We start from the raw sequence: 22205 nt of genomic DNA, 5'->3' as shown, positions 1-22205 counted from the left end.
GTAGTTTTATATCATTGTATTACTTTTGTATACTAAGTACTCTCAAAAATATTGTACAGCAGGTAGTATTTGTTGTTTAAATACATATAGACTATTATTTGCTATTTAGAACACACAACAAGCAAAAAACCAAAGACAAAGGCAGAGAGGATTATGTCTTACTGGTGGATTTCAGAGTAAGTTTGGATTTTGGAATTCCGGATATAAAGGGAAAATTAAACACCAAAAATGTTATTGTTTAAAAAGATAGATAATCCCTTTATTACCCATTCCCCAGTTTTGCATAACCTACACAGTTATAGTAATACACTTTTTACCTTTGTAATTTCCTTGTATCGAAGCCTCTGCAGACTGCCCCCTTATTTCAGTTCTTTTGATACACTTGCATTTCAGGCAATTAGTGCTGACTGTCAAATGCATTCAGATAAGAGGCAGCCTTCAAGGCCTTAGAAATTAGCACACGAGCCTACCTAGTTTTAGCTTTCAACTAAGAATACCAGAAGAACAAAGCAAATTTGATGATAAAAGTAAATTGTAAAGTTGTTTAAAATTGCATGCCCTATCTGAGTAATGAAAGTTTAATTTGGACTTTACTGTTCCATTAAGGTTTTTTAACTGTACTACATTTTTGTTGTTTTATGCTGCAGTCTAAGATTTATACCACTAGATGGCGATATTGGAAAGCTAATGTAGATTCTTTTGATTACAGCAGTTAGAATATGACGGTTTGTAAATATGATTTTATTCTGCAATACCAAGTGATTCATGATCTGAGCACAACCACAAACTGTTATAGTGTGATGACGTACAGTGAAAATTATACTTACAACAATAAGGATTAGCATTCAGGAAAATATTTGAAATATCTAAATGTATTGTTCCTAATCTTCCTGTAGTTTACAAGACAATCCCTAACTAGACCCGTGAACCCTCTATATGTAAGCAACAGTTCCCTATATTGGAAAAACACAACAGAATTTCAAAATACAATCCACACCCCATGTAATTTCATTGCTTCTGTGGTACTTGGTACCAAACGTATTTTTACAAATGTTTGGAGGTGTGACAATGTAAGGAGTATCAATTAAGATCATATTTCTCTTTGGTCAGTTATCAGTGATGCTTGATTGGCATTATGACATTGCTGAACATACCAGGGTCTATAGAGAATACTAAAGTATTCATATTTTCAGTATATGAGGAAGTTTCAACAGGCAAAAGCAGCTAGTTTAAAAGACAAAATAAAGGTGAATGTTCTATCTATAAACTATTTGATATACTCCAGCATGTGCAACAGATAATTGGGAACACATTAAAGTAGAGGAAAAATGTGCAGTGCAACGTCCTTTTAATGATAGCCCTCAGTATATGACGTGCTACGGATAGCGATATTTTTTGTACCAACACCAGAAATGACCTTATGGCAGAATTAGCGCCAAAGGGAGTGTTAAAAGGTCTTTGAAGACATATTTAAGTGCTTGGTTATTCCGTATGAAGATCCTGGTGTTCTTGATTCTGACCTGTTCTCCATGTTATGACCCTGACTTGTCTGTTTGATTTTTATTTCTGTCTTGACCCTCTATTGTGCTGTGAATTCTGTACTGTGTATCCTGCTGCTGATGACTGAAACTGTTATTTAGGTCACTCTTTTATCTGCTCCTTGTGCTGTCCCTCCTGGCTGCTGCTGATTATCCTGGTTCCTGACTTTGTCTTGCTTCTTGTTTGGCTACAATGCATAGATCTGCTGTCCTGGTGATGACTATGGCCTATTCATACACCTCCCAACATTTGTGGCTAGGTAATAGGAGCTCAAGATGTTGAGGGGGGTTCAATGACGGTTCTAGAACTTAGTATTAAGGGGGGCTAATTGGGGGGCTAACAGAGGTACGGAACATTATACATGGTCGCCTTTGCATCTCATTTAAGTGCTACACGTGAATTTGGAGGTACATGGCACCCCTCAACACTCCATAAAACTGCCACTGGCCAAGAATGTCGCCATTTTGTGGGCTGGGCTGTGCCAGGATAGGCGGGATTATGGGGGATAGTGGGATAATTAATTAAAGCAAGTCATTTTTGCAGTAGGAGGTCATTTTTTATCATTTTTTTCATGTAAAAAGTTAACAGCTATTTAAAATGATACTGAAACAGGAAGTACTGTATATGTTTGTGGCAGCTGATACGTGGGATAGAAGCTCAGTGGATTGTAAGGAAAACTCCCACAACTCGATGGACAAGAAGATAAAACATTACAAAATAACTGCATCTAAAATAAATGGTTTAAAATAATTTGTAACTCTAATTTTGTCTTACAGTCCTGGGACACACTCCTTGCAAACCCTATAGAATGTTGTTTTCTGGTTAATTAGGGGCAGATATATTAACGAGCTTCTGCACATATCAGCCAATTACTGTTCAGCATTCCGAACTGGGGGGAGTGAAACACTCAAAATAACTCATGAAAGTGTATTATGAATTTTAATTATGTATAACTAAACCTATTATGGGGAATGGAAATAAATGTTTAATGTCCCTTTAAGAAAACAAATGTCACTGTTCTAAATCTGGAGAGAAATTCTTCCCATATATTTATATATATATTGGGATCATTGCTCATTAATTACCTAGTCTTACAATTTATTTAGCACATTTTAGGTTATAATATAGATTTAGAGACTTTCAGGATGTGGTCTTGCATAAAGTTTTTAAGCATTTTAAAAGTCACATTGAGACTCACAGAACTGCATCTCTGATTTTGCACCTATTTGCAAAAAATAATCTTGTAGATGTAATCTTAAAATGTATAAAAACCTTTATTGTGCATTATGTGCTATCTGCATTTCTCTCTCCCACAGACTCTGCTAGTGATGTCACTGCTGATACTCAGAAGTCCACAAGAGGTCGCTGGGTCTGCGTGTAACCACCAGTCGTATTAAAGGGACAGTAAAGTCAAAATTAAACATTTATGATTCAGATAGAGCCTGAAATTGTAAACAACTTTCCACTTTACTTATATTATCTTACTTGCTTCATTCTCTTGGTATACTTTGTTGAAAAGCATACTCAGGTAGGTTCAGGAAGGACAATTAACTACTGGGAGTTAGCTGGTTAGCTGGCTACCCATGTGTGCCTCTTGTCATTGGCTCACCTGATGTATTTAGCTAGCTCCCAGTAGTACATTGCTGCTCATTCAACAAAGGATTCCAAGAGAATGAAGCAGATGTTGTAATAGAAGTAAATTGGAAAGTTTGTTTAAACCCACCATGAAAGAAAATGGATAAGTTTCATGTCCCTGTAATGGTGTGTAGTGTGAACAGTAAAAAAAAAAAAAATTCTCCAAATAGATTTAGAATTCTGACAATCAAATATTGTTCTGAGGCAATGAAATGTTTAAGTCAGTTCTGCTGATGCTTAAAAGTTTAAATTCTGCTTTGCATGTGTGTGTCTAAGAGGTTAAATCGATATGCAAGAGGTTAAATGACTGTTTTGCTCTGATATGCAAGGGGTTAACTGACTGTTTTGCTTTGATATGCAAGGGGTTAACTAACTGTTTTGCTCTGATATGCTAAGGGTTAACTGACTGTTTTGCTCTGATAAGCAAGGGGTTAAATCACTGTTTTGCTCTGATATGCAAGGGGTTAACTGACTGTTTTGCTCTGATATGCAAGGGGTTAACTGACTGTTTTGCTGTGATATGCAAGGGATTAAATTAAATGACTGTTTTGCTGTGATATGCAAGGGATTAAATTAAATGACTGTTTTGCTCTGATATGCAAGGGGTTAACTGACTGTTTTGCTCTGATATGCAAGGGGTTAACTGACTGTTTTGCTCTGATATGCAAAGGGTTAACTGACTGTTTTGCTGTGATATGCAAGGGATTAAATAACTGTTTTGCTCTGATATGCAAGGGGTTAACTGACTGTTTTGCTCTGATATGCAAGGGGTTAACTGGCTGTTTTGCTTTCATATACAAGGGATTAAATTAAATGACTGTTTTGCTCTGATATGCAAGGGGTTATAATTGTATAACTGAACTGATTGTAAAGTAATGCAGTAAGTTCAGTATTTTATAGACTATTGTGCTCTGACAGTCACTTGCTATCAGTGCTGGGATTCTACATATTCATCTAGGGAGCTGATTCAGTGACTGTAAACAAGCACTTTGGAGCTTATACAGCTGGAGAGGTGGGAGAGGCAGGGGGTGAGTGAGTAGGAAGATCAGTAAGTTCCCTGCACAGTGCTACAGTGGTAGGAATATAACTATGCCTGAAATAACCCAGAGCTCTGTGATGTTCATACCACACCCATTTCCTTTTCCTCCCCAGCAGCCCAATAAGAGGGACTCACTCCCCATGACGACACCACCCAGACTGTGGTGGGTTAAATTCAGCATCTGGGCAGCATGTTCCAGGTGTGTGTGTGAGTCACCTGATGGAACACAGCTCACTGACCAATCACACACTAGAATCTATTATACTGTTATAGCGTATTGTATTTATTTGTTGTGAGACAGCTGGAATAATGTGATCATATTATATTTATATATAGATCTGAGAGAGGAGGAAATAAAGACTACAAATGCACATTGATTGGAAAAACAAACGTATTGCAGTCATTTTCCCTTAAAGGGACACTAAACCCAAATTGTTCCTTCATGATTCAGATAGAGCGGCACATTTAAGCAACTTTGTTATTTACTCCTATTATAATTTTTTCTTTGTTCTTTTGGTATCTTTATTTGAAAAAAGCAGGGGGGCGATCCAATATACAGCGTAGTTTTCGGCGCAAGCGAGGGAACCCGCACTGCCCGTAGTTTCACCTCGCACATCGGGGTATTACATAAACCCCGCCGGCAGTTGCTAAAGTGCCGTAAGTCGGACAAACTAGCGATGTCCAGAATAAGTACAAATTTCTGGAGTCGCCAGTGACTTACGGCACTTTAGAAACTGCCTGCGCCTACAAAAACGTACTAAAATATGAAATCTCCCGTAACTGTCTAACACGCCTCCCAAACATCATCCCGACACGTATACCCCTATATCCACAATCCCCCCCTCTCACTCCTAATAATAAATGTATTAACCCCTGGACCGACAACCCCCCACAACGCAATAAGCCTAATTATTAACCCCTAAACCGCTGCTCCCGGACCCCGCCGCCACCTACATTATATGTATTAACCCCTAAACCGCCGCTCCCGGACCCCGCCGCCACCTACATTATATGTATTAACCCCTAAACCGCCGCTCCCGGACCCCGCCGCCACCTACATTATATGTATTAACCCCTAAACCGCCGCTCCCGGACACCGCCGCCAACTACATTAAATATATTAACCCCTAATCTATTCCCCCTACACCGCCACCACCTACATTAAATATATTACCCCCTAAACCTAAGTCTAACCCTAACACCCCCTAACTTAATTATTATTTAAATAAATCTAAATAATATTAATATTATTAACTAAATAATTCCTATTTAAAACTAAATACTTACCTATAAAATAAACCCTAAGATAGCTACAATATAATTAATAATTACATTGTAGCTATTTTAGGATTTATATTTATTTTACAGGTAACAGTATTTATTTTAACTAGGTACAATAGCTATTAAATAGTTAATAACTATTTAATAACTACCTAGTTAAAATAATTACAAAATTACCTGTAAAATAAATCCTAACCTAAGTTACAAACACACCTAACACTACACTATCAATAAATTAATTAAATAAATTAACTACAATTATCTAATATAAAATACAATTAAATAAACTAAACTATATTACAAAAACAAACAAACACTAAATTACAAAAAATAAAAAAATATTACAAGAAGTTTAATCAAATTACACCTAATCTAAGCCCCCTAATAAAATAAAAAAGCCCCCCAAAATAATAAAATTTCCCTACCCTAAACTAAATTACAAATAGCCCTTAAAATGGCCTTTTGCTGGGCATTGCCCCAAAGTAACCAGCTCTTTTACCAGCCCTTAAAAGGGCATTTTGCGGGGCATTGCCCCAAAGTAATCAGCTCTTTTACCTGTAAAAAAAAGAAATACAATACCCCCCCAACATTACAACCCACCACCCACACACCCCTACTCTAAAACCCACCCGATCCCCCCTTAAATAAACCTAACACTACCCCATTGACGTCGCATTATATTGGCTGATTAAATCAACCAATCAGATTTTTCCTACCTTAATTCCGATTGGCTGATAAAATCCAATCAGCCAATAGGAATTCGAGGGATGCCATCTTGGATGATGTCATTTAAAGGACCAGCCATTCGTCTGGTAGTCGTCGGCCGAGGAGTATGTTCCGCGCCGGATGTCTTCAAGATGGAGCCGCTCATCACCGGAAGGATGAAGATAGAAGATGCCGCTTGAATGAAGACTTCTGCTGGATGGAGGACCTTTTCTGTCCCGATCGGATGAAGACTTCTGCCCGGCTGGAGGACCACTTGTGCCCGGATCGGATGAAGAGTTCGGCCCGGCTGGGTGAAGACGGCTCAAGGTAGGGTGATCTTCAATGGGGTAGTGTTAGGTTTATTTAAGGGGGGATCGGGTGGGTTTTAGAGTAGGGGTGTGTGGGTGGTGGGTTGTAATGTTGGGGGGTATTGTATTTCTTTTTTTTACAGGTAAAAGAGCTGATTACTTTGGGGCAATGACCCGCAAAATGCCCTTTAAAGGGCTGGTAAAAGAGCTGGTTACTTTGGGGCAATGCCCCGCAAAAGGCCCTTTTAAGGGCTATTTGTAATTTAGTTTAGGGTAACATAGTAACATAGTAACATAGTAACATAGTAGATAAGGTTGAAAAAAGACTGAAGTCCATCGAGTTCAACCTATACAAATCTAAAATACTTACAAAAAGCTCCAGTTAAGCTTAAATAACCCCATTAAAATGTGACCCATTTAATACTAGCAATCATATCCATGAATTTTGTTTATATACAGAAATGTATCCAGACTATTTTTAAATGTATCTATGGTATTGGCATTCACTACCTCCTTTGGTAATGAGTTCCACAATTTTATTGCTCTTACAGTGAAAAAACGTTTCCGTTGCAGGAGATTAAATCTCCTTTCCTCCAACCTTTAAATTATGACCTCTTGTCAGAACCAATTTTCTTGGAATAAAAAGAGCTTCTGCCATCTCTGTATATGGGCCTTGAATATATTTATATAAAGTAATCATGTCACCTCTCAAGCGCCTTTTTTCTTAAGAGAACAGACCCAGTTTGGCTAGCCTCTCCTCATAGGTTAATTTCTCCAATCCCCTTATTAGCTTTGTGGCCCTTCTCTGAACTTTTTCTAGTTCTGCAATATCTTTTTTAGCAATCGGTCCCCAGAACTGCACTCCAAACTCAAGGTGAGGTCTTACCAGGGCTTTATATAATGACAGAATTATGCTTTCCTCCCTTGAATCAATGCCTCTTTTAATACATGCTAGTATCTTATTAGCCTTTGAAGCCGCTGCCCTGCATTGTGCACTCATCTTTAGCTTGTTATCTATTACTACTCCCAAATCCCTTTCCTCCTGTGTTTGGCTAAGTCTTGTCCCATTTAAAAAATACATAGCCTGCTTATTTTTACTTCCAAAATGTAGAACCTTACATTTTTCCGTATTAAATCTAATTTTCCATTCACTTGCCCATAGTTCTAATTTTAGCAAATCCCTTTGCAAAGAGAGTTCATCCTGCTCTGACCTAATGACCTTACTTAACTTAGTATCATCTGCAAAAATAGAGATGTCGCTATTTAATCCTTGCTCCAAGTCATTTATAAAAATATTAAAAAGAACAGGGCCCAGTACTGATCCCTGGGGGACGCCACTGATTACCTTTGTCCAATCTGAGTATGATCCATTTACTGCTACTCGTTGCTCCCTATCTTTTATCCAGTTATTTATCCATGAGCTAACATTTTCAGCTATTCCCAGTCCCTTAATTTTGTGCATTAATCTCTCATGTGGCACTGTATCAAATGCCTTTGCAAAATCTAAGTATATCACATCAACTGATTCCCCTTTATCTATATTTTTACTTACTTCCTCGTAGAATCTAATTAGATTAGTTTGACATGATCTATTTCTCCTAAAGCCATGCTGATTAGAACTCATAATCTTGTTTACACGAATATGCTCATCAATATAATCCCTTATAATCCCTTCAAATATCTTCCCCACTATTGATGTCAGACTAACTGGTCTATAGCTTCCTGGATCATCCCTGCTTCCCTTTTTGAAGAGTGGCACCACATCAGCTTTACGCCAATCCTGGGGTACCATGCCTGAGGATAATGAGTCTTGAAAAATTAAGAGTAAAGGTTTGTCTATAACAGTGCTAAGTTCACTTAACACCCTTGGGTGTATTCCATCTGGGCCTGGAGTTTTATTTACCTTAATATTTTTTAGTTTTTTCCTGATATCCTCTAAACAAAACCCAGTTAGTGGTATGGACTGGCATGTTCTATTCTGTTCCAAAGTATCATTCAATGGTTCCTCTCTTGTGTATACTGAAGAAAAAAACTGGTTTAGTACCTCAGCCTTCTCCCTGTCATTATTTATCATGCTACCCTCCACACATTTTAATGTACCTATATTATCCTTCTTAGATTTTTTGCTATTTATGTACTTAAAGAACCTTTTAGGGTTAGACTTAGAATCCTTGGCAATTAATTTTTCATTTTCAATTTTGGCTAATTTGATTGCTTTTTTTGCATGCTTTGTTACATTCCTTATAAATATTGTATGCTGAGTCTGTACTATTTTCTTTTAATAATTTAAATGCCCTACGTTTTTTCCTAATTTCTTTTAACACATTTTTATTTAGCCATAACGGCTTAGTTTTTTTATTTTTATAACCATATGGTATGTATTGATATGTATATTTATTTAACAAATTTTTAAATATTATCCATTTATCCTCTGTATTTTTATTAGAAAATACATTGTCCCAATTTATATTATTTAATGATTTCCTTAAATCGTTGAATTTTGCTTTCTTGAAATTAAAAGTCTTAGTTAAGCCTTTAAAACACTGCATATGAAAAGAGATTTCATTAAATGTAGGTAAAATTTATTTTTTGGGGGGCTTTTTTATTTTATTAGGGGGCTTAGAATAGGTGTAATTAGATTAAACTTCTTGTAATATTTTTTTTATTTTTTGTAATTTAGTGGGGGTTTTTTGTAATATAGTTTAGTTTATTTAATTGTATTTTATATTAGATAATTGTAGTTAATTTATTTAATTAATTTATTGATAGTGTAGTGTTAGGTGTATTTGTAACTTAGGTTAGGATTTATTTTACAGGTAATTTTGTAATTATTTTAACTAGGTAGCTATTAAATAGTTATTAACTATTTAATAGCTGTTGTACCTAGTTAAAATAAATACAAAGTTACCTGTAAAATAAATATAAATCCTAAAATAGCTACAATGTAATTATTAATTATATTGTAGCTATCTTAGGGTTTATTTTATAGGTAAGTATTTAGTTTTAAATAGGAATTATTTAGTTAATAATATTAATATTAATGAACTTTATTTAAATAATAATTAAGTTAGGGGGTGTTAGGGTTAGACTTAGGTTTAGGGGGTAATATATTTAATGTAGGTGGCGGCGGTGTAGGGGGGGTCAGATTAGGGGGTAATACATTTAATGTAGGTGGCGGCAGTGTAGGGGGGTCAGATTAGGGGGTAATACATTTAATGTAGGTGGCGGCAGTGTAGGGGGGTCAGATTAGAGGTTAATAAATTTAATGTAGTTGGCAGCGGGTTCCGGGAGCGGCAGTTTAGGGGTTAAACACTTTATTTAGGTGTGGCGGGGTCCGGGAGTGGCAGTTTAGGGGTTAATACATATAATGTAGGTGGCGTGGGCTCCGGGAACGGTGGTTTAGGGGTTAATACACTTTATTAGGTAGTGCGGTGGGGGATTGCGGTTGACAGGTAGATAGACATTGCGCATGCGTTAGGTGCTAGGTTTTTTTTTGTAGGCATTTTAGGGAGTTACGGTGCTCCCATACTCAGCGCAAGGCCTGCTACAGCTGCATTTTATGGCGAGGTGAAAATGGAGTAAGTTTTCTCCATTTTCGCCACGTAAGGCCTTGTGCTGGATATTGGATACCAAATTGAGCGGGTTTTATATGTTAGTCTATGGGGGGAAAAACTACGTCCGCCGGGTGAAATATACGTGCCACATTTATATGCGGCGTTGTGTATAGGATAACAAACCCGCGCAAAAAACAGCGTCTCCGGCTTTTGCGGGCGATGCTGCATATCAGATGGGGCCCCAGGAATGTAAGCTTAGGAGCCGGCCCATCTATGGTTCATCACCTGGGTAGCACTTGCTGATTGGTGGTGAAATGCAGTCACCAATTAGCAAGCGCTTTTCATGGTGATGAACCAAAGATGGGCCAACTCGTAAGCTTACATTCCTGCTTTTTCAAATAAAGATACCAAAGGAAATTTGATAATAGAAGTAAATTAGAAAGTTGCTTAAAATTGCTGCTCTATCGGAATCATGAAAGAATAAAATTGGGTTAAGTGTCCCTTTAAAGGGACAAAATTAAAAAAATATGATAGAGCATGAAATTTACAATTTTGTTTATTTCACTTGGTATCCTTTGTTAAAGAATTATCCAAGGTGAGCCTCCATGCGCGTGTCTCTAGCCATCTGGCAGAAGTGTTAGATACAGTGAATATTGTATTGCTTAAGACACGTGCATGCTCCTGAGCTCCTTTCAACCTACATAGGTTTACTCTTCAACAAAGAGAATGAAGCAAATCTGATTATAGAAGTAAATTGGGAAGTAATTTAAAATTGCTCGTTCTATCTGAATCATAAATGTTTAATTTAGTTTTTACTGTCCATTTAAATGCAAAAAAACTGTGTGAGTGTAGAGGTAATAATTCCGTTTAATGCAAATAAAATAATGTAATTAATTGTATCTATTATTTCTCATTATTGCACATTTATCCCTTGCGTGGGTTTAACTATCATAAGAGGGATAAAAGCATAGCTATGCTCACACAATCCCTTCATAAGCAGGACCCTTCATATGATTGGAGGTTACGTGCATATGCTGTTCTTCATTGGATGAGCAGCCATGCCCTCCAAAAAGGCAGCAATACATTTAGCTATTAATTAGGACATTACATTTATGTTTAACCCATTTGTTGGTTTTAAAGTTTGTATTATTTAGGGACTAACACCGTATTATTCACGCACTGCCAAGCTTTTCTTAACCAGGGCACTGTCAATGATTGGAGGCTATGTGCATATGCCACTCTTGATTGGTTGAGAAGTCACATCGTGCTAAAAAGCAGTAATGCATTGTAGCTTCCAAGTGGAACAGTAACAATATGATTAATCCATCTAATTGTAGTGATTTCATGATTAGCTTAAAGGGACACGGAACCCATTTTTTTACTTTTGTGATTCAGATAGAGCATGCAATTTTAGGCAACTTTCTAATTTACTCCTATTATCAAATTTTCTTCATTCTCTTGGTTCCTTTATTTGAAATGCAAGAATGTAAGTTTAGATGCCGGACCATTTTTGGTGAATAACCTGGGTTATTCTTGCTGATTGGTGGATAAATTCATCCACCAATAAAAAAGTGCTGTCCAGAGTACTGAACCAAAAAAGAAGCTTATATGCCTTCTTTTTCAAATAAAGATAGCAAGTGAACGAAGAAAAATTGATAATAAGAGTAAATTAGAAAGTTGCTTAAAGGGACACTGAACCCAATTTTTTTCTATCGTGATTCAATAGAGCATGCAATTTTAAGCAACTTTCTAATTTACTCCTATTACCAAATTATTTTCATTCTCTTGGTATCGTTATTTGAAATGCAAGAATGTAAGTTTAGATGCCGGCCCATTTTTGGTGAACAACCTGGGTTGTTCTTGCTGATTGGTGGGTAAATTCACCTACCAATAAACAAGTGCTTTCCATAGTTCTGAACCAAAATAATAGCTTAGATGCCTTCTCTTTCAAATAAAGAAAGCAAGAGAACAAAGAAAAATTGATAATAGGAGTAAATTAGAAAGATGTTTAAAATGTCATGCTCTATCTTAATCATGAAAGAAAACATTTGGGTTCAGTGTCCCTTTAAATTTAAAGTCACCAAGGGCATTTGTACACTAATGAAAAGCTCTAGCATTGTATTATTGCATATAATGTCGTTAGAAGTTCTCAGTCATATGCAAAAAAGATTTCAGCTGTCTCTTAAATAAAAATTCAACCTCTGCCCCACCCCGACCAAAAAAAATATTGTAACCCTTTTGTTGTGTGCTCCTGGTAAAGAGGTGCAGTTGTTCTGTAACTGATAATGTATATGTATTAACCCCTAATCTAATCCCCCTACACCGCCGCCAGCTATATTAAATTTATTACCCCCTAATCTGACACCCTACACCGCCGCCAGCTATATTAAATGTATTACCCACTAATGTGAGCCCCCTACATCGCCGCCACCTACATTAACTATATTAACCCCGAATCTGACCCCCTACACCCCCACCACCTATTTTAAATGTATTAACCACTAATATGATCCCCCTACACCGCCGCCACCTACATTAAATATATTAATCCCTAATCTAATCACCCTACACCGCCGCCACCTATATTAACCCCTAATCTGAGCCCCCTACACCGCTGCCACCTATTTTAATTATATTACCCCTAAACCTAAGTCTAACCCTGACAACCCCTAACTTAATTATAATTAAAATAAATCTAAATAATATTAATGATATTAACTAAATTATTCCTATTTAAATCTAAATACTTACCTATAAAATAAACCCTAAGATAGCTACAATATAATTAATAATTGCATTGTAGCTATTTTAGGGTTTATATTTATTTTACAGGTAACTTTGTATTTATTTTAACTAGTTACAATAGCTATTAAATAGTTAATAACTATTTAATAGCTACCTAGTTAAAATAATTACAAAATTACCTGTAAAATAAATCCTAACCTAAGTTACAAATACACCTACACTATCAATAAATTAATTAAATTAACTACAATTATCTAAACTAAAATATAATTAAATACACTAAACTATATTACAAAAAAAACAAACACTAAATTACAAAAAATAAAAAAAGATTACAAGAATTTTAAGCTAAGTACACCTAATCTAAGCCCCCTAATAAAATAACAAAGCCCCCCCAAATAATAAAAATTCCCCTAAACTAAATTAAAAAAGTAATCAGCTCTATTACCAGTCCTTAAAAGGGCCTTTTGTGGGGCATTGCCCTAAAGTAATCAGCTCTTTTACCTGTAGAAAAAGAACACCCCCCCCATTTCAACCCACCACCCACAGACCCCTACTCTAAAACCCACCCGATCCCCCTTAAAAAAACCTAAGTCTAACCCCCAAGTGGTCCTTACCTGTCCTGAAGACTGGCGGAGAAGGTCCTGTTCCAGGCGGAGAAGTCTTCTTCCAGGCGGCAACCTCTTCTTCTTCCAGGAACCAGCCGGCACGGAGCGGAGGAGTTGAAGACCGATGACCGCGGAGCTGAAGACCATCCTCTCTGGAACTGAAGACCGGCGATGCTGGAACTGAAGATCGGCGACGCTGGAAATGAAGACCGGAGCCATGGAGCGTGGAAGATCCTCTTCATACATTCTCAGCCGTACACTGAATAGGAATTCAAGGTACGCGATTAAAAATGGTGTCACTTGAATTCCTATTGGTTGATTTGAGCCTTCAAATTCAAATCAGCCAATTGGATGAGAGCTACTTTAATTCTATTGGCTGACTTGAATAGCCAATAGAATAAGACCTACTGTCATTTTATTGGCTGATTAGAATAGCCAATAGAATTACAGTAGCTCTTATTCTATTGGCTATTCAAATCAGCCAATAGAATTAAAGTAGCTCTCATCCGATTGGCTGATTTGAATTTGAAGGCTCAAATCAACCAAAAGGAATTCAAGGGACGCCATTTTTAATTGCGTACCTTGAATTCCTATTCAGTGTACGCAGCGATCGTATGAAGAGGATCCTCCACGCTCCATGGCTCCGGTCTTCAGTTCCAGCATCACCGATCTTCAGTTCCAGCATCGCCGGTCTTCAGTTCCAGAGAGGATGGTCTTCAGCTCCGCGGTCATCAGTCTTCAACTCCTCCGCTCCGCGCTGGCTGGTTCCTGGAAGAAGAAGAGGTCGCCGCCTGGAAGAAGACTTCTCCGCCTTGAACAGGACCTTCTCCGCCGGTTTTCAGGACAGGTAAGGACCACTTGGGGGTTAGACTTAGGTTTTTTTAAGGGGGGATTGGGTGGGTTTTAGAGTAGGGGTGTGTGGGTGGTGGGTTGTAATGGGGGGGTTGTTCTTTTTTTTTACAGGTAAAAGAGATGATTACTTTTGGGCAATGCCCCACAAAAGGCCCTTTTAAGGGTTGGTAATAGAGCTGATTATGTTTTTAATTTAGTTTAGGGTAGGGAAATTTTATTATTTTGGGGGGCTTTGTTATTTTATTAGGGGGCTTAGATTAGGTGTAATTAGCTTAAAATTCTTTTAATCTTTTTTTATTTTTTGCAATTTAGTGGGGGGGGGGGTTTGTAATATAGTTTAGTGTATTTAATTATATCTTAGTTTAGATAATTGTAGTTTATTTAATTAATTTATTGATAGTGTAGGTGTATTTGTAACTTAGGTTAGGATTTATTTTACAGGTCATTTTGTAATTATTTTAACTAGGTAGCTATTAAATAGTTATTAACTATTTAATAGCTATTGTACCTAGTTAAAATAAATACAAAGTTACCTGTAAAATAAATATAAACCCTAAAATAGCTACAATGTAATTATTCATTATATTGTAGCTATCTTAGGGTTTATTTTATAGGTAAGTATTTAGATTTAAATAGGAATAATTTAGTTAATATTATTATTATTATTTAGATTTATTTTAATAATAATTAAGTTAAGGGGTGTTAGGGTTAGACTTAGGTTTAGGGGGTAATATATTTAAAATAGGTGGCGGCGGTGTAGGGGGCTCAGATTAGGGGTTAATATAGGTGGCGGCGGTGTAGGGTGATTAGATTAGGGGTTAATATATTTAATGTAGCTGGCGGCGGTGTAGGGGGATCATATTAGGGGTTAATACATTTAAAATAGGTGGCGGCGGTGTAAGGAGTCAGATTCGGGGTTAATATAGTTAATGTAGGTGGCGGCGGTGTAGGGGGCTCACATTAGGGGGTAATACATTTAATATAGCTGGCGGCGGTGTAGGGGGTCAGATTAGGGGGTAATACATTTAATGTAGCTGGTGGCGGTGTAGGGGGATCAGATTAGGGGGTAATAAATTTAATATAGCTGGCGGCAGTGTAGGGGATTAGATTAGGGGTTAATACATATAATGTAGGTGGTGGCGGGGTCCGGGAGCGGCGATTTAGGGGTTAAACACTTTATAAGGGATTGCGGCGAGGGATTGCGGTTGACAGGTAGATAGACATTGCGCATGCGTTAGGTGTTAGGTTTTATTTTGCAGGTAGTTTAGGGTTTTACGGGGTTCCAATACTCAGCGTAAGGCTTTCTACGCCTGCAATTTGTGGCGAGGTGAAAATGGAGTAAGATTTCTCCATTTTCGCCACGTAAGTCCTTACGCTGTATATTGGATACCAAACTGCGCGGGTTTGGTATATCACTCTATGGGCCAAAAAACTACGGCCGAAGGGTGAAATATACGTGCGTAACTTCTAGGTTACGCCGTATATGTGATACCAAACCCGCGCAATATTTGGCGTCATCGGCTTCTGCGGGTGACGCTGCATATCGGATCGGGCCCTTAATGTGTATTTTAGTTATGATTTTGTACTTTCTGTATTATATTTAAATTGCAACAAAAAAAAAGAGCTTCATGCTGTAAAATATGTGTTTGTCCTTTACATCCTACAACAAAGTAAGGAACATCTATTAGGGTCGTATTCTGTAAAGATCTCTGGTCTGGTGAAATTATCAAAAAAGTCTCATCAGCACTACAATGTCCCTCAAAAAAAATTAAAACAATGGGTTAATTAGTTAGCTGGTTAGTGTAATAGTATTGTAATGTAGGGATTACCCTGCCACCTGACACTTCCCACCTCCCTGATCCCAACCTGATCCCTCCCAAACAGCTCTCTGCCCCCTACACCAATACTCCTCACCACCATCTTAAGTACTGGCATTCAATCTGACAGTATGCTGTTTAGGGCCTTTATTTATTTTTGAATTATTTTTTTCCCTGCAGTGTAGGGATTCCTCATCAACCTTTCCACCTTCCTGATCCAACCCAAACAGTCCTCTAACCCTACCCCATCGCACTAGTAGCAGTCATCTTAGGTACTGGCAGATATAATTTTGTATTGCCTACCTCTGATTTGCCATTTTCTGTAGTGTAGTGTCCCATCCCTCCCTTTCCCTTCTATACTTTGTGTCTGTAGTGAAGGGCCTCGCACCCTTCCTCCCCCTACCTCCTGCCTCTGCCACTGGGCCACCCAACCACATCCCGCCTTCCCTCCCACACCTCCTACCAGCACCAACAGATAATCATGTCACTGTCTGTAACAATATTGCAATCTGGCATCATATGGTAATTGTGCATTTATCATGTTCCATTACCAAATGACGACAGATGCTAGAAGCCGCCAAACAGCGAGTCTTGGTTTTCACTTGACAACTGAGACTTCTTGGGTTTCCAGCATTATGGATTCTGATTTACTTTATGCAGTATGATGGGCTATGTACCGCATAATGTAGATCTACTTCCATTTGGTCAAAGAGTTTAAAAGACCGCTAAATACAGTAGAATCAAATAACTAACGTATACACACAAAAAAATTGAAATGAGCAGTAGAGTATTTTCTGGCAAATTTCAAAGGGATTTTTGTTTTCTTTCACTTTTGAGTGAAAACAAACCTGTCTTCTACGTATGTGATTTGCCATTTAGCAGTATAATGTTCTGATTTAAAAACTGCCCACATAATATCAGCGCTGTTAAATCTGTTCTCTATATCACACAGATCAGTAAAACTAAATGATAAGATTTATAAAAAAAATCAGATTGTGCAAATCTCTTCCTGTGTAATCACCCAGACTCAGTAAAACTATTTTACATTTATCATAACTTACAATTTATGGGAATCTCACACATCAAAACGTTATTGAGATAGTTTAATAACCTTAGAAAAATAACATTTCATTCATAATTACTTTGTTTTTATAGAATTACTGTAAATCCAAAATAGATTTTTCTGTAATCAATATTATCATTTTAATAACTAATCAAACCTCAGTTACAATGTATTTACATTTTCACAAATAAATCAAATAAAATTAGATTCGATTTTTAAAGTATTAAGAAGATGAATTATTAAAATTTTTAAATAAAAAATATTATCACAATATTAGGTACCAGTAAAAATATATACATTTAAATTGCTCCTGAACTAAACTACTCTTAAAATTTTGAACAATAATTTAGAAACATAGGGGCATATTTATTAAGTTCCGTATGGAGCTTGATGCCCCGTGTTTCCGGCGAGCATTCAGACTCGCCTGAATCAGAAGTTATGAAGCAGCGCTCTAAAGACCGCTGCTCCATGACCTGTTCGCCTGCTCTGAGGACAGAAATCTACATAAATCAACCCGATCAAATACGATCGGGTTGATTGACACCCCTGCTAGTGGCCGCGAATCTGCAGGGGGCGGTATTGCACCAGTAGTTCACACGAACTGCTGGTGAAATGATAAATGCTGAGAGCGTATGCTGTCGGCATTTATCGATGTGCAGCAGGCATGATCCGCTATATTGGATCATGTCCGCTCGCACCAACATAAATAGGCCCCATAGTGTTAAATACAAATGAGATTCCACTTAGATTTCTGTTGCATATTTGCAAATTATGGACACAAAAATGAAAACTTATATTTTCAATATTTAAACAAATAATATAATTTTAATAAAAACATGTGCAAATTATTCTCAGGTTAATCTTTGCTTTGAATTCTAATTTAATCTAGCATTTATTTGGTGTTTAATATCATTTTATTTTACATTTTCATGGCAATGAGTGCTCTTCCTTGTCTACTAAACGGTCGATTTAACAATGGCTTCACAGCATTACAACGGTAAGTTCTCATCAGACCGCTGCTTCTATAACTCTTCTCCATCTCTTGAGAGGAGATTTTTAATCTCCCCGGTCTCGTCCGACCGGGGAGATTGACAGCTCCTGCCCGCATGTGATTGGCTAAGTGGGGCAGGGGGTGGCATTGCACGTGAGCACAAAATAGCACTTGTGTGCAATGTTAAATTCTGTCTGCCAGAGGCGAGCTGCGGCAGACATAGGTGCATATGAACGCCCCTGACCGCTGTAGCTTGATAAATCGAGCCCTTAGAGATGTAATGGTTGTCCATAATCACAGAAAAAATCAGTTGAGCACTATTTCCTGCCATTTAGCACTTTAAATATCTAGTTGTTTTTTTTTAAATAAAAAAGAACTGCACTAGGCAGTTTTGTGGAATAAAAGTTGGTGGGAGTGGGGTGTTAGGAAAAAAATGGCACTGAAAAGTGCCTTTATATTGCGGTCTTTGTGGTATGTACATACATACATGCATAAATACATAAATACATGCATACATAAATACATATATACATACATACACAGTTACACATATACATAAATACATACATACATACATTCACAGTTACACATATACATAAATACATACGTACATACACAGTTACACATATACATAAATACATGCATACATACACGGTTACACATATACATACATACATACATACACAGTTACACATATACATAAATACATACATACATACATAGTTACACATATACATACATACATACATACATACACAGTTACACATATACATAAATACATACACAGTTACACATATACATAAATACATACATACATACACAGTTATACATATGCATAAATACATACATACATACAGTTACACATATACATAAATACATACATACACAGTTACACATATACATAAATACATACATACATGCATACACAGTTACACATATACTTAAATACATACATACATACATACATACACAGTTACACATATAAATAAATACATACATACTTACATACACAGTTACACATATACATAAATACATACATACATACATACATACACAGTTACACATATACATAAATACATGCATACATACACAGTTACACATATACATAAATACATACATATATAGTTACACATATACATACATACATACACACTTACACATATACATAAATACATACATACATACATACATACACGGTTACACATATACATAAATACATACACAGTTACACATATACATAAATACATACATACATACACAGTTACACAAATACATACATACATACACACACAGTTACACATATACATAAATACATACATACACACACAGTTACACATATACATAAATACATAAATGCATACATACATACATACATACACAGTTACACATATACATAAATGCATACATACATACACAGTTACACATATACATAAATACATGCATACATACATACTCAGTTACACATATACATAAATACATACATACACAGTTACACATATACATAAATACATACATACAAGCATACATACATATATGCATACATACATACACAGTTACACATATACATAAATACATACATACAGTTACACATATACATAAATACATACTTACATAGTTACACATATACATAAATACATACATAAATACATACACAGTTACACATATACATAAATGCATGCATACATACATACATACATACATACACAGTTACACATATACATAAATGCATACATACCTACATACACAGTTACACATATACATAAATACATACATACATACACAGTTACACATATACATAAATACATACATACATACATACACAGTTACACATATACATAAATACATACGTACACACACAGTTACACATATACATAAATACATACATACACAGTTACACATATACATAAATACATACATACATACATACATACACAGTTACACATATACATACATACACAGTTACACATATACATAAATACATACATACATACACAGTTACACATATACATAAATACATACATACATACATACACAGTTACACATATACATAAATACATACATACATACACAGTTACACATATACATAAATACATAAATGCATACATACATACACAGTTACACATATACATAAATGCATACATACAAGCATACATACATAAATGCATACATACATACACAGTTACACATATACATAAATACATACATACATACATACACAGTTACACATATACATAAATGCATACATACATACATAGTAACACATACAGGGAGTGCAGAATTATTAGGCAAATGAGTATTTTGACCACATCATCCTCTTTATGCATGTTGTCTTACTCCAAGCTGTATAGGCTCGAAAGCCTACTACCAATTAAGCATATTAGGTGATGTGCATCTCTGTAATGAGAAGGGGTGTGGTCTAATGACATCAACACCCTATATCAGGTATGCATAATTATTAGGCAACTTCCTTTCCTTTGGCAAAATGGGTCAAAAGAAGGACTTGACAGGCTCAGAAAAGTCAAAAATAGTGAGATATCTTGCAGAGGGATGCAGTACTCTTAAAATTGCAAAGCTTCTGAAGCGTGATCATCGAACAATCAAGCGTTTCATTCAAAATAGTCAACAGGGTCGCAAGAAGCATGTGGAAAAACCAAGGCGCAAAATAACTGCCCATGAACTGAGAAAAGTCAAGCGTGCAGCTGCCAAGATGCCACTTGCCACCAGTTTGGCCATATTTCAGAGCTGCAACATCACTGGAGTGCCCAAAAGCACAAGGTGTGCAATACTCAGAGACATGGCCAAGGTAAGAAAGGCTGAAAGACGACCACCACTGAACAAGACACACAAGCTGAAACGTCAAGACTGGGCCAAGAAATATCTCAAGACTGATTTTTCTAAGGTTTTATGGACTGATGAAATGAGAGTGAGTCTTGATGGGCCAGATGGATGGGCCCGTGGCTGGATTGGTAAAGGGCAGAGAGCTCCAGTCCGACTCAGACGCCAGCAAGGTGGAGGTGGAGTACTGGTTTGGGCTGGTATCATCAAAGATGAGCTTGTGGGGCCTTTTCGGGTTGAGGATGGAGTCAAGCTCAACTCCCAGTCCTACTGCCAGTTTCTGGAAGACACCTTCTTCAAGCAGTGGTACAGGAAGAAGTCTGCATCCTTCAAGAAAAACATGATTTTCATGCAGGACAATGCTCCATCACACGCGTCCAAGTACTCCACAGCGTGGCTGGCAAGAAAGGGTATAAAAGAAGAAAATCTAATGACATGGCCTGCTTGTTCACCTGATCTGAATCCCATTGAGAACCTGTGGTCCATCATCAAATGTGAGATTTACATGGAGGGAAAACAGTACACCTCTCTGAACAGTGTCTGGGAGGCTGTGGTTGCTGCTGCACTCAATGTTGATGGTGAACAGATTAAAACACTGACAGAATCCATGGATGGCAGGCTTTTGAGTGTCCTTGCAAAGAAAGGTGTCTATATTGGTCACTGATTTGTTTTTGTTTTGTTTTTGAATGTCAGAAATGTATATTTGTGAATGTTGAGATGTTATATTGGTTTCACTGGTAAAAATAAATAATTGAAATGGGTATATATTTGTTTTTTGTTAAGTTGCCTAATAATTATGCACAGTAATAGTCACCTGCACACACAGATATCCCCCTAAAATAGCTATAACTAAAAACAAACTAAAAACTACTTCCAAAACTATTCAGCTTTGATATTAATGAGTTTTTTGGGTTCATTGAGAACATGGTTGTTGTTCAATAATAAAATTAATCCTCAAAAATACAACTTGCCTAATAATTCTGCACTCCCTGTATACATACATACACAGTTACAAATATACATAAATACATACATACATGCATACGCAGTTACACATATACATAAATACATACATACACAGTTACACATATACATAAATACATACATACATACATACACAGTTACACATATACATACATACAAGCATACATACATACACAGTTACACATATACATAAATACATGCATACATACATACACAGTTACACATATACATAAATACATGCATACATAC

Source organism: Bombina bombina, unplaced genomic scaffold (genome assembly GCF_027579735.1).
Source record: "Bombina bombina isolate aBomBom1 unplaced genomic scaffold, aBomBom1.pri scaffold_435, whole genome shotgun sequence".
Classification (NCBI taxonomy): domain Eukaryota; kingdom Metazoa; phylum Chordata; class Amphibia; order Anura; family Bombinatoridae; genus Bombina; species Bombina bombina.
This window is presented reverse-complemented; position numbering follows the sequence as displayed.